This window comes from Lemur catta, chromosome 18 (assembly GCF_020740605.2).
Source record: "Lemur catta isolate mLemCat1 chromosome 18, mLemCat1.pri, whole genome shotgun sequence".
NCBI lineage: Eukaryota > Metazoa > Chordata > Mammalia > Primates > Lemuridae > Lemur > Lemur catta.
In genome coordinates this window covers 29,456,110-29,472,416 of record NC_059145.1, presented here as the reverse complement: position 1 = coordinate 29,472,416, position 16,307 = coordinate 29,456,110, and positions in this window count along the sequence as shown.

The following is a 16,307-nucleotide window of genomic DNA, read 5'->3' as shown; positions in this document are numbered from 1 at the left end:
TCCACAAATATCTGGTATTAGTTAATTATAATAACTACTATTTAATTAGCACAGACCACATGTAAGGAATTGTGCTAAGAATTTCACGTCTATTATTTCATTTTAATTCTCAGAACAACCGTGTGAGGTTGGAATTTCTAGTCCCATTTTACACATGAGGAAAGTGAGACATAGATGTTAAATAACTTGTTCGTGATCACCAAATGAACTAGCAGAGCCCAATTTGAACCCAGTTCTGTTTGATTTCAAAATCCAAGCTCTTAGCCATTGAACTCTACTACCTTTTAAATTACTGAATACGCATGTTGTGAATGTAAGTGAATAGTAAATAGGTATGAAACCTCTTCCAAACCTAACCTTCAATGAATCTATGAGATAATATTATGGATCGATTGCAAGCATTGCATGCCAATTATTCAAAGAATTCCTGCAATCTTTAAATGTTTGCCAAGAGTAGGTCCTTAATGCTCCTTAGCAAATTCTGGAGGGAAGAGGGAATACATATTTACAACATTGGTTACTAATTGCACCAACCTTTTTTTTTTTTTTTGAGACGGAGTCTTACTTTGTCACCCTGGCTATGGTGCAGTGGCATAATCATGGCTCAATGTAACCTTAAACTCCTGGTCTCAAGCAATCCTCCTGACTCAGCCTCCTGAGTAGCTGGGACTACAGGCATGTGCCACTGCACCGGGCTGATTTTTCTATTTTTAGTAGAGACGGGTCTCTCTTGCTCAGGCTGGTCTCAAATTCCTGAGCTCAAGCCTTCCTTCTGCCAGGCCACCCAGAGTGCTAGCATTGCAGGCATGAGCCACCACATCCCGGCCTGCACCAATCTTTTCCTTTCTTTCCTGTCAACCCATTCAAGCTCATGTTTCAGTAATTAAAAGTTCCAAGACCCCCCGCGGATACCAAAATCCACAGATACTCAAGTCCCCTGTATAAAATGATGCAATATTTTTCATATAACCTACACATATCCTCCTGTATATTTTCTCTAGGTTACTTATAACATTTAATATAATGTAAATGCTATGTAAATAGTTGTCATACTGTATTGTTTTGGGAATAATGGCAAGGAAAAAAGTCTGTACATGTTCAATACAGATGCAACCATCCATTTTTTTCTGAATATTTTCAATTTACGGTTGATTGAATCCACAGATGCATAATCCATGAATACAAAGGACAGACTGTACTACTATTTTTCAGATGTATGTACTAATACATGCCCACACTCCTTCCCACAATGTCCAATTCCCCACTTTTGGTGTGCATAAGTCTCACCTGGAGAGCTTATTAAAAAGCAGAAACACCAGGGCCCCACACTCTGAGATTTTGATTCAATAACATTGGTTTGAGCCTGGCATCTGTATTTTCAAGAAGCTTCATAGGTAGAGTAGACCTAATTGTTACTTTATAGTTGCCCGTCATTCATTCCCTGACCTAAAATCAACCTAATTTTATTTGGAGAAAATAAATAAATTATGAGTTTGGCCCTGGTGGGAGGGCAATTCCAGGCACTCCCCTCTATAGAAGCCACATCCCCTTTGCCATCCAGTGGGTTAGCCAAGCACTTGGCACGTGACCTATGCTTAGCCAATCACATGCCTTCTCTCAAGACTTTGAATTTTGATGGAGGGAACAAGTGGAAATGCTGTAGCCCCTCAGCAATGGTGTCCCATTTCAAACATGAGACGATGGTGTGCTTTCTGCTTCTTGGCTGCAGAGTTTTCTTGGTAACTATCTGATCCCTCAGGTTCCTCTCAATTCTGTGAACTCCCATCCTACTTGCCCAAATATCTTCTCAACTAATAACTTTTTGCTCAAGTTAGCCGGTCAGCTTTCGATACTTGCAACCAAAGTGATTCTCCCGAATATCTCAGGCAGTTCTGATGCAAGCTATCTAAAGGCCAGCCTTTGAGAAACATTGCCTTGCATTATCAGTGCCTGCCTACTTTATTATTTTGGGAAAGGGCATGTTGTCTCTACTCGCTATCTCCAGCCATTGTATCTACATAAGTAACTTGTCAAATATTTTCAACAGCATACGGAGACCCTATTTTTAAAATATCGTATTCTTCCTCTTTTGTATACCATGCTTGTACTCTCTGCATATAACATGGACCTTTTTTTTCTACCTTGTTCACTATTTAGAGCTCTAAAATGCTGTTCTTGGGCTGGCAAACCCAGAATTACTCTCCCTAGCTTTTTTTTATTTGTGCACCGCAGGAGGCTCTGTAAGTCTAAATGTAGAAGAAAAGTTGGTAGAACCAAGTGGACATCTGACAAGCCACTAATTAGCTGCCTGGTAGTGTGTTGACGTGGCCCATGACCTCAGGGAACTGATTACAATGATCTCTAGGAAAGAATAGAAAGCCAAAAGGAGCACCATTATTAGCAACTCCTGATGAAATGATGACATTCCAATGATAACAATAGATGCTAATTGTCCCCTCAAAGGAAGTTTCTATGGTAATAAGCCCTTGGTCACAGATTTCTGGCTAAAGAGTTAGTCATTGCAGAACAAATTATAGCAGAACAGAATAAGGGCTGTGACCCTCTTTTCCCAGCTAAGGCAATGCTATGTATGTTGGTGTTATGCAGTATTGTTAACAAACTAGTTCTAGATGCAGCAGTTATGTTGCTCTTAAGAAGAACGGACTTCAGTGGGGAGTGGACTTCTGAGATGTTTGACCAGCCGGTATCCATTATTATTTCCCTCTCTGAGGACGGCATCTCAGTATACTTCTGAGAGACCTCCATGCCCCTATGGTAGTCTATGTAGTTTTGGTGGGGTTGACATCACCTCCTTAGTTCCAGGGGTGGGCACAGAGCCTAGGCCTAGTCAGGGCATTCAATTTCCCTGACCACACTGATGGAGTCAAGATGGACACATGACAGAAACCAGACTGTAACCAGCCCTATGCAAATTTCAATGACCTCTATGTATTTTTTATAATCTTTTCTCTTAACTAACTACTTGACCTTTTGAGTTGTTTCCCAGAAAGGCTGGATTTTCTGCAAGACAAAGGAGTTGAAATTCCTAAGGCCTCTGGGCAGACTTCCTGACCCCAAGACTCACCACTGTGGCAACCTGCCTCCAATGCCCATAGCCCCTTGTTTGTTAGCAACATCGACCTGCCCCAAGGCATGTGGCCGCTCCTTTAAAAGCTCATGATCTCTGTTAGTTGGGGAGATAGATTTGAGACAGCTTTTCCCACCTTTCACATTTAAAAATTCCTTTTTTCCTTGGCAATCTTCATTGTCTCAATAATGGGATTTTGTGTTCTGGGTAACTGGACCTAGGCCAAATCCCTTTGGAGTTTCAACAGCAAGACCAGTGAGACTCAGAGCTGGTCTTTGCTGGAGCCATTGAGAAGAAGGTGCTTTTTGCTTAGTTTGTTACGCTAGTTAGATCCACGCCATTTTTACCACCATTCAAGAATCAAGCCCGGGCACGGTGGCTCACGCCTGTAATCCTAGCACTCTGAGAGGCCGAGGCGGCTGGATCGCTGGAGGTCAGGAGTTCGAGACCAGCCTGAGCAAGAGCGAGACCCCGTCTCTACTAAAAATAGAAAGAGATGATCTGGCCAACTAAAAATATATATAGAAAAAAAAAAATTAGCCGGGGATGATGGCGCATGCCTGTAGTCCCAGCTACTTGGGGCAGCTGAGGCAGTAGGATCACTTGAGCCCAGGAGTTTGAGGTTGCTATGAGCTAGGCTGACACCATGGCACTTACTCCAACCCGGGCAACAGAGCGAGACTCTGTCTCAAAAAAAAAAAAAAAAAAAAAAAAAAAAAAAAAAAAAAAAAAAATCAAGTCCCAGGAGGCAGCGCGCGCCGCCCCCGAAGGTTCTGAAGCCTCGCGAGAGCCAGCGGCAGCTGCCCTTGGGCGTGTGGAGCCGGGGGGAGGGGGGTGCCCGTGAGGTGACCTACCGTGGCTCAGAGGCTCCTTCATCAGTACTGGGACGTCCCCGAAGGCACCGACTGCCACCGCTAAGCCTACGCCAGCTCAGCTCAGCGGCACCACCGGTGAGCACGGGCAGGGCCCCGAGGGCGGAGGGCGGAGGGCCCAGGGAGTTCTAGGGTCACTGGGGCTGTCCGAGTGGGTCATGGGGGCTGGGAATCTCGCCGTGTAGCACGTGGTTGTCATGGGGTGTCTGGGGCAGCCATGGGGGGCTCCTGCGTGAGGTAGACGCGTTGTGGGGGAGTCCGGCAGGGTTGGTGGGCACCGGGAGGTAGTGTTGCATGTGACGAGCTGGTCACTGGGTTTGCCAGGAGCGGCCCCTGGGTGCTGGAATCTGGGGGGAGGCGTGAAGGGATTATTGGGGGAAGTGGTGGAGCAGACGGGGCCATTAGCGGAGTCGAAGAAGCTAGAAGGTCATGAGACTTGCCAGCCGGGTAACTTTGAGATTGAGGGGTCATTGGGCATTGGGATGCCTGAGGGGGTACAGAAGCTGAGAACGTTTTGGGGTAGAATGAGGTCTTTCTAGGATCAAAGTGAGAATGGTCAGGGACATCTGACACTTTTATTGAGGCCACGAAAGGGGTCCTATCAGGGTAGCCTTGTGGGGCCATGAGGGGACCCACAACCTTGTCATCCCCCTGTAGGGGAGACCCCAGAGGCTCGCTCCTTCCAGCCTGAGCGTTTCACAAACGTGGTCTCCTTTAATTCTCAGTCTCCCCGAGAAGTAGATGTGATAGTTTGGGTCACCTCCATCTCCCCAGCTTCCGAAACAGGATCTGGCAAAAGTTGAGTCTCCATTGGGAGGCATTTGGGTTAGGGTAGACAGACCGCTCTTATATCTCCATTTCTCAGAGGTGGGAACTGAAGGTGGGAGAAGTATATTAACTGCACCAGAGTCATTTGGAGCTGGGCTGCAAATCCAAGTCTGACCTGTCCCTAGAGGTCTCTGGGGCAAGGATGTGCCCAGGGGGTCCCTTATGGAGGTTCTCCAGGAGAAAGGGCTGAAGGGGGAGATCCAGGGGATGGAGTTATGAGGAGTTGGCTTGAATGGGGAGTTGTTGGGGAGGTCTCAGGTGTGTGTTGGGGTCCAACAGGTCTGTGGGGAGCACTTTTAGAGCCTCGGGGGGCTGGGCAGGGTTGGGGGTCACTCTAGAGGGAAGCTGATTTGGGAATGGTTAGGGGGTTCTGTGAGCTCTCCAATATGCCCAGGGGACAAAAAAAATTTTTTTTAATTAAAAACAAAAATCAAACCAACTCAGAGGGGAGATGCAAGCCAAAACATTGAGGAAGACAGACTCCTGATGGCACTGTGCAAGCCCTTGAATCCAGCCATGACTGAAGTAGCGCTACCCATTTGGCTTTTCAATTACATCAGCCAACAACATCCTCTTTGGTTTTGCTTAAGTTGGTTTTGAATTGGGTTTCTGTCACTTATAACCACAAAAATCCTGACTAATATACACAGGAAGCAATAGATTGACCTCCACAAGGTTATTTGATGAGATTGTTATTCCATTCATCTGGAACTTTCTGAGCTACTCTTTCTGGTCTAGAAAGAAAAGTGATACAGGCATAAGAAAAGGACAGGAAGCTTTTATAATTGAATCCTCCTGCTACAAACACTTTCCCACACATTTCCTAAGCTATGTGGTAAAAAATCTTGTTTTCTTGCCTTCCTTCTGCACAATGTTTTCAAATTCAGAACATATGCTGAAACACTCCAAATGAACTTGACTTCTGCTGTTTCTCTTTCTTTGGGAAATCATTTCAATTTTTGTGGACTGGCTGGCCTCTCCTATCACCTTGATGCGTTTCTTCCAGTTGTGATTTCTTTACAAAGTCTTACCAGGCCAAGGTCATTAGTTTTGGTGCCACCATCTAATACTTCGTGCAAGTTCTTCATCAGAATGAATAGAAGAGAAGGCAGGTCAGGGCTGCCTCCTCGAGCTCATCCTGGTGTGTACATTCTCCTCCTTAGTACATTCACACCCCAGTGAGGGACACTTGTCTATTAATATTTAATAGTCTTTCCTATGTGATGGGATATTACTATTGAGTATGCCAACATGCCTCACTAGTGTAAAGTTATAAAGTCAATTTGCAGATTCTCACCATCCTTGACTCCTTACAAGCAGTTTATTGCCAAACCCTGTGATCTCTGTCCTTGAGGGGCTTAAAAATGAAACTTAGATTGGTTAACAGAAAACACACAGGGGTTTTCAATACCACCAGATCAGGGTGTAGATAATTCCAAGATCATATGCTTTAGCTATATGACAGAAATAAAGTCTAAACTCTTGTGGAGAATAGCTACAGACAAAGAAGAAGTTTGAAAAAATATGGAAGAAAAAATAGTAAAATCACTGGTTGTGTGAATACAAAGGAAAACACAAGTTGGAAATCCTGCTGGAGTTTCTGGCTTAGGAAGTTAGACATAAAGTAGAAAATACAGTAGCCATGGATAAGAGCTGGCAAATTAAAAAGTATTACTTTTTTTTTTTTACAAAAATAATACTGGTTCATTGTAGAAATAGAAATCATCTGAAATCACACTTCCCAAGTATGAATACAATTAGAAGTTTAAGATGTTTCTTTTATGCCTAAATATACACTCTGATTTAGATAGTTGGGATCATATTGTTCATACTATTTATCACAACTTGTTTTAACAAATTTTATGATCATTCTGTAAGGTTTCTCTGAAATCGCTGGCGCCAGAGAAAGAAAGATGAACAGAATTGAAAAGGGGAAAGCAACGAGGCCTTATTAGGGCGCTCCCGGGTGAAGTTCACGGGCCCCGTGGAAGAGAGACCTGGAAAGTCGCATGGCACAGAAGTTTGAGTGGGTTTATATATGTCCTTAGGGTTGGGATGGGAGCTTCTTTGGCCAGGAGATGCCTGGGCCAGGAGTAAGGAATTTCTTTGTTTCAGTTTTGGGGCGGGCACCGAGGGACAGGAGGAGCCTCCTCTTTTTTCATTAGGGAAGGGAGGGGTGCCTGCCACCACCAGCCTTACACATTCTTCTATATCACTAAAAATTCTAAACATGATGTTTTCAAATTTATTTTTTCGCTTAATTATTCAACATTTCAAACATACCAATAGGTATAAAGAATAATATAATGAGCACTTATCTCAAAAGAGAAATCATTACAAACAATTGAAGCTTTACATATATACCTCTGAGGTGATATTCCCCTATTCTCCAGTGGTAACTACTTGCCCTGTGAAAATGATTTTTCCTGCTTGCATAATGTTCCATCATAGAAATGTAATATAATCTATTTAACCAATTTCTTATTGTTCGGCATTTGGACTGTTTCAAATTTTTCATTATTATAAGTAACACTGTGATTAACATATATATACATTTCTGCACACACATCTGTGGTTATTTCCTGAAGACAAATTCCTAGAAGTGCCAGGTGTGGTGGCACTGCTACTTAGGAGGCTGAGGCAGGAGGATCACTTGAGGCCAGGAGTTCAAGACCAGCCTGGGCAACATAGTGAGACCCCATCTCTACAGAAAATTTTTAAAAATAGCCAGTAGTGGCACATGCCTGTAGTCCCAACTACTATGGAAGCTGAGGCAGGAGGATGCCTTGAGCCCAGGAGTTTGAGGCTTCAGTGAGCTGTGATCGTGCCACTGCACTCCAGCCTGAGTGACAGAGTGAGACCCTGTCTTGAAAAGAAAAACAAATTTTTAATTAAAAAAAATTTTTTTTTAGTTCCTAGAAGTAAAATTGCTGTTGTTCAATATAGGGACATGTTGCTAAATATTGCCAAGTTGCTCTCCAGGAAAGTTCTAACCAAGTACATTCTATCCCTACCCCAGCCATTGTATGAAAGAGCTTATAAAATTACTGGGGAAGCATCATAAAATGTTTCTAATCCACCTTTTCAACAGGAAGAGTGTCTGCTCCTCCCGGATGCAGGCTTTCTGCTAGGTACTGAGGATACAGAAGCAAGTAAGGCCCTGTTGATCTGGCAGAGAAAAGCACTGCAGTATGAGACAGAAGACGTCCATGCTGGAGAAACAGCCTAGCAAAGTGCTTTAGGGCACTGCTTCCAGAGCCCAACCTCCACCTTGGGCAAATTATTCAACTTCCCCGTGCCCCAGTTTCCTTATCTGTAAAATAGGGGTCATCAAACTTGCCCAGCATAATCTGTAAATCTGAGAAATCAGAGGTCCAAAAGACACCATTGAAGCACAGTGTTACTGACTCACCTCTATGCACAGCATCTTAGGAAAAAGCAGGAGATAGGTAAGGGAGGGCAGAGTAGCAAATCCAAAACAGAAACAAGAAAGGAGGATAGGCAGGGAGGAGAGAGGTTTGTGCTCATGGCGCAAAAATACAATTACCCTTTTAAGTAAGAAGGTCTAGGATATCCTCCAGGCCAGTTTTTCTGAGTCTCTGCCCAAGTGTTGCCTCCAAAAAGGATTAGCAAAATGCTTCCTGACTGTGATCCACTCTGCTTGCCTGAGGTCACATCTGAGCCCTACAGAAGGCAAGCTACCAAACAGGCCTTGGCTACTACGCAGAGGGGTGTGTTTTCTGTTGCCAAAAAGGAAGGAAAACACTCTTTCTCACCACACGTCCAATATAATCTATGTGTATTAATGTACTCTATATATCATGTAGAAAAAAGCACATTGCAAAACAGTATGCTGCAAAAGGTACCATTTATATGTATAACTATAGTTCATGCGCTTATACAATAATTGATTAAAAAGCATTTATTGAGGGCTTACTGTGTGCCAGGTCCTGTGCTAAGTACTGGGGGATATAATGAGAATATGGTCCCTGTCCTCATCAAGTTTCCATCCTAGTGACAGAAAGATAAGAAGATATCTTCTATACTGCCATATTGTTGGATTTTTTTTCAATAATTATTAGATGTTACTAGTCTAAAAAAATTAATTTTGGTTTTCAGAGTAATGAATGATCTGCAACATGTATAAGACAGAGGTAGATGAACAAGTGAAAACAGAATACTAATGCAAAAAATATTTAAATCAGATCAAAGAAGGCTGAGAAAGAGCCATGATGAAAAGGAAAGTGCAGACAAGAAAGGGAAGGGGATTAAAATGAATCTGCTCTTCTTAAGAATCTCATTTGATGATCTACTCTAGAACAGGGGTCAGCAAACCTTTTCTGTAAAGGCCCTCCCAGTGGTAAATATTTTAGGCTTTGCAGACCATTGAATCTCTACCACAACTAGCCAACTCTGCCATTGCAGTATGAAAGCAGCCAGAGATTATACACCAATGAATAGGCAGGCTGTGTTACAAAAAACTTTATTTATGGAGGCAGGAATTTAAATCTCATATAATTTTCATATATTGTTAAAAATTCTTCTTTTTAAAATTTTTGTAACCATGTAAAACGATAAAAATCATTCTTAACTCTTGGGACACATTTGGCCCATGGGTCATAGATTGCCAAGCCCTGATTGAAACAGCTGCCTAATAGTCCATTCTGTGCATATTCCAAAATACTTTTAACTGATGCCCCATTGGTGATATTTAGATCTCTTCCAGCTTTTTCCTATTAGACACAATGCTGTGATGAACATCCTTCAGTGTGTAAATGACTGTCTTCCTCCTGTCTATGAATTCACACGGATGTCACCAGCACCAGCTCACTCAAAAAAATTATATGGGAGGAGTTCTTGAGACTGTCCCACTGAACTCCAAACACAGAGGATCATAATGGCTCTTTTACTCACCAACCTAATAATTCTATTTTTAAAAGGCTGTCAAATTGCCTGACATGAGTTATTCCTTATGAACCCTGCTGCTTGTTCTCAGTGATTCATCGTCCTCAGTGTTTACCGAAAGGTTCTCAAGATGGCCTTCACGGTTTTCACCAAGAGGCTGTTAAAAACACTCAACAGCCATTTGCCAGGCCACCCTGCCTTGCTGAGAGACCCTTCCTCCCAGTGTCTCTCACCAGGCTCCCCGTCCTGTCTTTGTTTTAGATATTCAGTCAGTTTGGTGTAAGATTTCCTGCCTACCGCTGCTGTCACTCAAATACTTGGAGGAGTGTTTAGTACATTTGTAAGTTTTTTCCCATGGATGTTCAACTTCTATTTATACATGGCTATCTCCATCCTGTCTACACCATTTCTATTTTTTCCCTTTGTTTGCATCACTTCAAATTTTTAAAGAACGTGTTTATTTTTAAATTATTTTTGCACAAGGAATACATACTTCTAAGAAAAACAAATAGCAGCTCATGAAACACCATAAAGTAGACTGTGAAAGTCCTCCCTTCTGTGTCCCACCAGTAACCCTACCCAGCCCTTGAGGTAGCCGTTACTCTTAGACAGAATGGGACTCTAGCTGCAGAGCTGCTGATCTGTGTGACCTTGGATGAGTGACTTGACTTCTCAGAGGCTTAGGTTCTTTGTCTGTAAAATGGGAATGGTAGTTCTTATTACTTCAGGTGGAAATCATGCTTATGAAGCAGTTAGCACTTGCTACAGTGCCTGACCATACTAAATGCTCAATAAACAATAGCTATATTAGGAATATTATTATTATTAAGTGCTTTGTATTATCCTTCCTCTGTGCAAAAGTAGTAATAACATAACGTATACTTTTTAACATGAATGGTATCAATTTATGCATAATCTTTGGTAATTTTTTTAATCGATTTATCTGGAGCAGCTATCTTGTTCTCTTTAATGACTTTATAGAATTCCAGTGCATTTGGTATCCCGTTATTTGTTTAATCATTTCACTATTGGTGGTTATTTAGACCTTCAATTCAGATTTTCAATGCTGGAGGGAACATCCTTGAACATACAAGTTTTAAGTATTTTGGGGAGTATTTTCTTAGGATGAATTCCTCAAAATGGGATTGCTGTGACAATGGGTATAAGCATTTTAATAGTTTTTTTTTTTGGAGACAGAGTCTCGCTCTGTTGCCCGGGCTAGAGTGAGTGCCGTGGCGTCAGCCTAGCTCACAGCAACCTCAAACTCCTGGGCTTAAGCGATCCTACTGCCTCAGCCTCCCGAGTAGCTGGGACTACAGACATGTGCCACCATGCCCGGCTAATTTTTTTTTTCTATATATATTTTGAGCTGGCCAGATCATTTCTTTCTATTTTTAGTAGAGATGGGGTCTCGCTCTTGCTCAGGCTGGTCTTGAACTCCTGACCTCGATCGATCGCCCGCCTCGGCCTCCCAGAGTGCTAGGATTACAGGCGTGAGCCACTGCGCCCGGCCCATTTTAATAGTTTTCATGATTTTAATAGTTACAGCCCAAGGCAGGAGTTCTGTTGAGCTCCCAAAATGTTTCCAGCTTTCTGCCTTCCAGAGCCTCAGAAGGCTGCACCTGTGTCATAGAAGCTGTGCGAATTGGCCAATAAGTTATAAGTGCAAGAGACATATGTCATCACCGTATATTGCCAATTTGAAATCTTCCAGAGCCTTCTTTGTCTTCCGCCATGGTGATAGCAATATTATAGATAGTGGCAGCTCCACCAACTTGAGTTCTGCAATGAGTCCAGTGTGAAACAGAGCCTCCGCTGAGCTGCTACAAACCCACAGCAGGAATGATAAATAAACATTTGTTGTTTTAAGCCACAGTCATTTAGGTGTTGCTAGTTACTGTGGCATAAACTGATTGATACTCTGCCAAATTGCTCTCCAAATTACCAATTCACACACCTACCAAAAGTAAGTGAAAGAGCCTACTTTTCCACATCTGTTTTGCAATTTTTCCTAATTTTTCAGATTTTTCCTTTCCATTAGTTTTATTAAACATGATCAGGAAAAAAAGGTGTTAATGCCTCCACTACTTACCAAGTCTTTATGAATTTCATGCCCCTTCTTATTTATTACCAAATCCCATTTTCTCAAATATATTCCACAGTGCTAATATGCAACTAAAAGCCCTTTTCATGCTCTTTAATTGCTTTTTTTCCCCTTCAACATTACTTAATTCCTTTTTTTTTGCTGGCCTCATCTTATGTTCAGTAGGCTTAACAAGTGTACTGTAATACCATCCATGTCTCTACACACCACCTTGATTTCTACAAAAGATTTTCCCATCAGGAAAATGAGCAGTCACCGTATTTTCTATGTGATTATATTGAATGGTCGTCTTGAAAAACTCACATTAACACCTCCACATCTCTTACCTTTTTTGTAACAATAAGGGGAAACAAGTGTAGGTGTATAGATGTTTGTACACACTCTAGCCACTCATTAAGGACTAGCTTATATGTCCCCTACTTCACGAAGCTGTTCTTCATCATCCTCAGCTTAAGGTAATGGCTCCCTCCTCTAAATTCCCATATGATTTTCTATATCTTTTTCACACACTTACTTTGTTGGATTACAGTTAGAGGGGTCTACTTTGTGAACTTATCCTTCCTGTATTACTTTTGCAAATCAACATTGTTCAGTTATATGGAAGCTATTTTGCCATCACTGCATTACAAAGTTTTATCATTGGGTAGCAGCCCTCACTGGGAGCTCGGGAAGGCCTGTGAGCAGAGCACCAGTGTGAAAGCAAGACCTTTCCATGGAGAATTTGGAAAAAGCCTAGAAGCCTTAAAATATAAATGCTGAAACTCTCAAACCCCAAGTGCATTCTTGTATTTTTTTTCCTACAAGTTAAAGGATTCTTCTACTGATAAAATCCAGAAAGAAGGGGAACAGAGGATATGTTTTATGATAACCATTGGTGTCTGAACAAACTCTCCACTGGAATATATCTGTCTCCAGCTTGGAAGGATGTAGCAGGACAATGTGAACTAACTGCTCAGGCCAGTTTGGTTAAGTACAAATACCAGGGTTTGGGTTTTTTTTTATATAAAGTATAAGTTCCAAGAGGGCACATGGAAGTTGTTCAGCCATTGTTTACTATATAGTTACAGGTACGTCACTGTAAACTACCTCCCCCAAACCTGCTGCAACAAAAGTGAGTCTCGTACCAAATTCTGTCACACAAACAAACACTTATTAGATAAGCATTTATTATTAATACCAAGCAGGCACAAAAACAGTCACATAATCTCCAGGCTCCATGAAGTCTCAGCTCTCTGTCCTTCTAGGTATTCCAACCATTTTTTCCATGAAACATTCTCTTGAGACAGACACAACAACATTTCTGAGGCAGAATTCAGTTAACCTCATAGCCAACATTAGGCAGCCAGCATCATTTAAGTTAGTAGATGGAGGTAGGACCATATTAGAACCAAGTCTTAGGCACCATTCTGAAAGTTGAAGGATAAAAAGCTTACTATTTTTATATTCTTTACCTGCAATATTGGGGAGTGACTCTAAAATATCTTAGCCAATCTGCATGTCTTGCACCCCAGTCATTTACCAATGAAAACCCACTTCTAGTATTTATTATGCTAATTAATAAGACCTTTGGTACTGGTCAAGGATAAATATACAGTAGTTGAAACACTGGTGGTTAAATTCATCTGGAATGTGGTCTTATTTGAATAAATGCACACTGGCCATCTCTGGAACCTATCCTCAGAGAGATGGTCTGCCCCAAGGGTATAGCTTAAAACTAACCAACTACATATTTAGATCACATTCTCTTCACTGGCATAATTTTAAATCAATTACCGGCAGCAAAACACAAGAGGTCACTCATGTAAGATTCTAAAGCACAAAAATTAGGGTATTTAACCCAGCTCTGGAAATGTGGGGTGGCAGTGAATGATAGTCTCCAAAGGCACCTCTCTGTGTAACTCCGGTCACATTAACTTTTGTGGCAGTATAATAAAAAGGAGAATCTGATTCACCAAGAAGGTATTTCTTCTGGTATATTGCCTGTGTACAGTGGGAGCAGCTGCCAGGTGAGCCTCAGCTCTCCAGATCTGTTGGGGAGACTACCCCATACATCTCACCAGCCACCCCCACCCCAGCACCTCATCACAAGCATCGAAAGGCTTCTAACATGCAACTCTAAGATTGGAGATAAAAAGCAGCAGATGCTTTAATATTTCTTGTTTTTAAAGACTTTATTTTTTTAGAGCTGTTTTAGTTTCACAGCAAAATTGAGCAGAAGGTACAGGGATTTGCCATACATCCCCTGCACTCCCGCACAAGCACAGCCTCTCCCATTATCAACATCCCCCAGGAGAGTGGTACATCTGTTATAATCGATGGACCTACATTGACACATCATTATCCCCCAAAGTCCATAGTTTACATTAGGATTCACACTTGATGTTGTAGATTCAGTGGGTTTGGACAAATGTGTGATGACATGTATCCATCATTACACTATCATACAGAGTAGTTTTGCTGTCCTAGAAATCCTCTGTGCTCTGCCTATTCCTCTCTCCCTTCCCTCAATCCCTAGCAACCACTGATCTTATCACTGTCTCCACAGGCTTAGCCTTTCAAGAAGGTCATGTACTTAGAATCATACACTGCATAGCCTTTTGAGACTGGCCTACTGTATTCTTTCTTTACTGTCTTTGAGATGGATATAAAGGAAGAAAGAACTTCTCTTGGACCCTTATTAAATTGCTTCTTCTTACCCTCAATCTGCATCTCAGCTACTCTACATATAGGGGAGTTGATACAGATGCAGAGTTGAAAGAGGTAGCTCTGGACAATCCTTACGCTCTTCCCACCTCCTCCTCCTCATCACTCCTCTCATACTTTTCGTGGCCATGATATTATACACTGTGGAACTTAGCGTTTCCCTGTAATTCCTCTGCCAAGTCAAGGGTCAACATTTGAAGGTACAAAAGATTGCACATGGCCTTTTATTATTTCTTCAGTATTTACATAATGCCTTTTAAGTGTTTTTTAAATGTATTTTGAGTTAGTGTTAATGGATCAAAAGTATTGTATGGTGTGACTCTGAGATTTTTTAAAATAATTCTTGTAGAAAGAAATTCCTATTATTAGTCTTTGCACTGTGAGTTGCATTTTTCCTGGGATATAGTGTTAACATGTGATCCAGGCATATCTTATCTCTCCAATAGAGACTCCAAACACAGGGTCTCTGCCTTTTAATCTGTAATTCTGTAGGTCCAGCATCTAGCACAGTGCGATGTAGTATAATAGGCCTTCAGTATGTATTTTTTTAATAGGTAGATGGGTACTTGGGTGATCAGAAACAGCCGGGGTATATTTGTGCTTGGTTTAACTCTGGGTCTGGTCATATGTAGACTTACGTTTGTTTGAAATTTGGTTAACATTTCAGTGTACAGGCAAACCTTGGAGATATTGCAGACTTGGTTCCAGACCACTGAAATAAAGTGAATATTGCAATAAAGCAATTCACACGAATTTTTCTTTTAAGAGACAGGGGCCTCACCATGTTGCTCAGGCTGGACTTGAACTCCCAGGCTCAAGTGATCCTCCTGCCTCAGACTACCAAGTAGCTGGGACAACAGGTTTATGCCACTGTGACTGGCTCACACAAATCATTTGGTTCTCCAGCGCAAATAAAATTTATGTTTATGCTATGCTGCAGTCCATTAAGTTTACAATAGCATTATGCCTAAAATAATAATGCACATACCTTAATTTTAAAAGTCTGTATTGCAAAAACTGCCAACAATAATCTGAACCTTCATCAAGTTGTACTCTTTTTACTGGTGGACAGTCTTGCCTCAATGTTGATGGCTGCTGAATGATCAGGGTGGTGGTTGCTGAAGGTTGGGTGGCTGTGGCAATTTCTTAAAATAAGATAGCAAGGAAGTTTGCTGCATCAATGGACTCTTCCTTTCACAAAAGATTTCATCGTAGCATGTGATGCTGTTTGGCAGCATTTCACCCACAGCAGAACTTCTTCCACAATTGGAATCAGTTGTCTCCAACCCTGCTGTTCCTTTATCAACTAAGTTTATGCAGTCTTCTAAGTCCTTTGTTGTTATTTCAACAATGTTTAAAGCATCTTCACCAGAAATATTTCCATCTCAAGAAATGGCTTTATTTGCTCACCCATAAAAAGCAACTCCTCATGTGTTCAAGTTTTATCATGAGATGGCAGCAATTCAGTCACAACTTCAGGATCCACTTCTAACTCCTGTTATTTCCATCACACACAGTTCCTTCCTCCTCTGAAGTCTTGAACCCCTCAAAATCATCCATGAGGGTTGGAACCAACTTTTTCCAAACTCCTGTTCATGTTATTATTTTGACTTCCTCCCATGAATCATGAATGCTCTTAATGGCATCTAGAATGGTGAATCTTTTCCAGAAGGTTTTTAACTTACTTTGCCCAGATCCACCAAAGAAATCACTATCTGTGGCAGCAGTAGCCTTACAAAATGTGTTTCTTAAGTAATAACACTCACAAGTAAAATCATTTCTTCTTGATCCATGGGCTACAGAATGG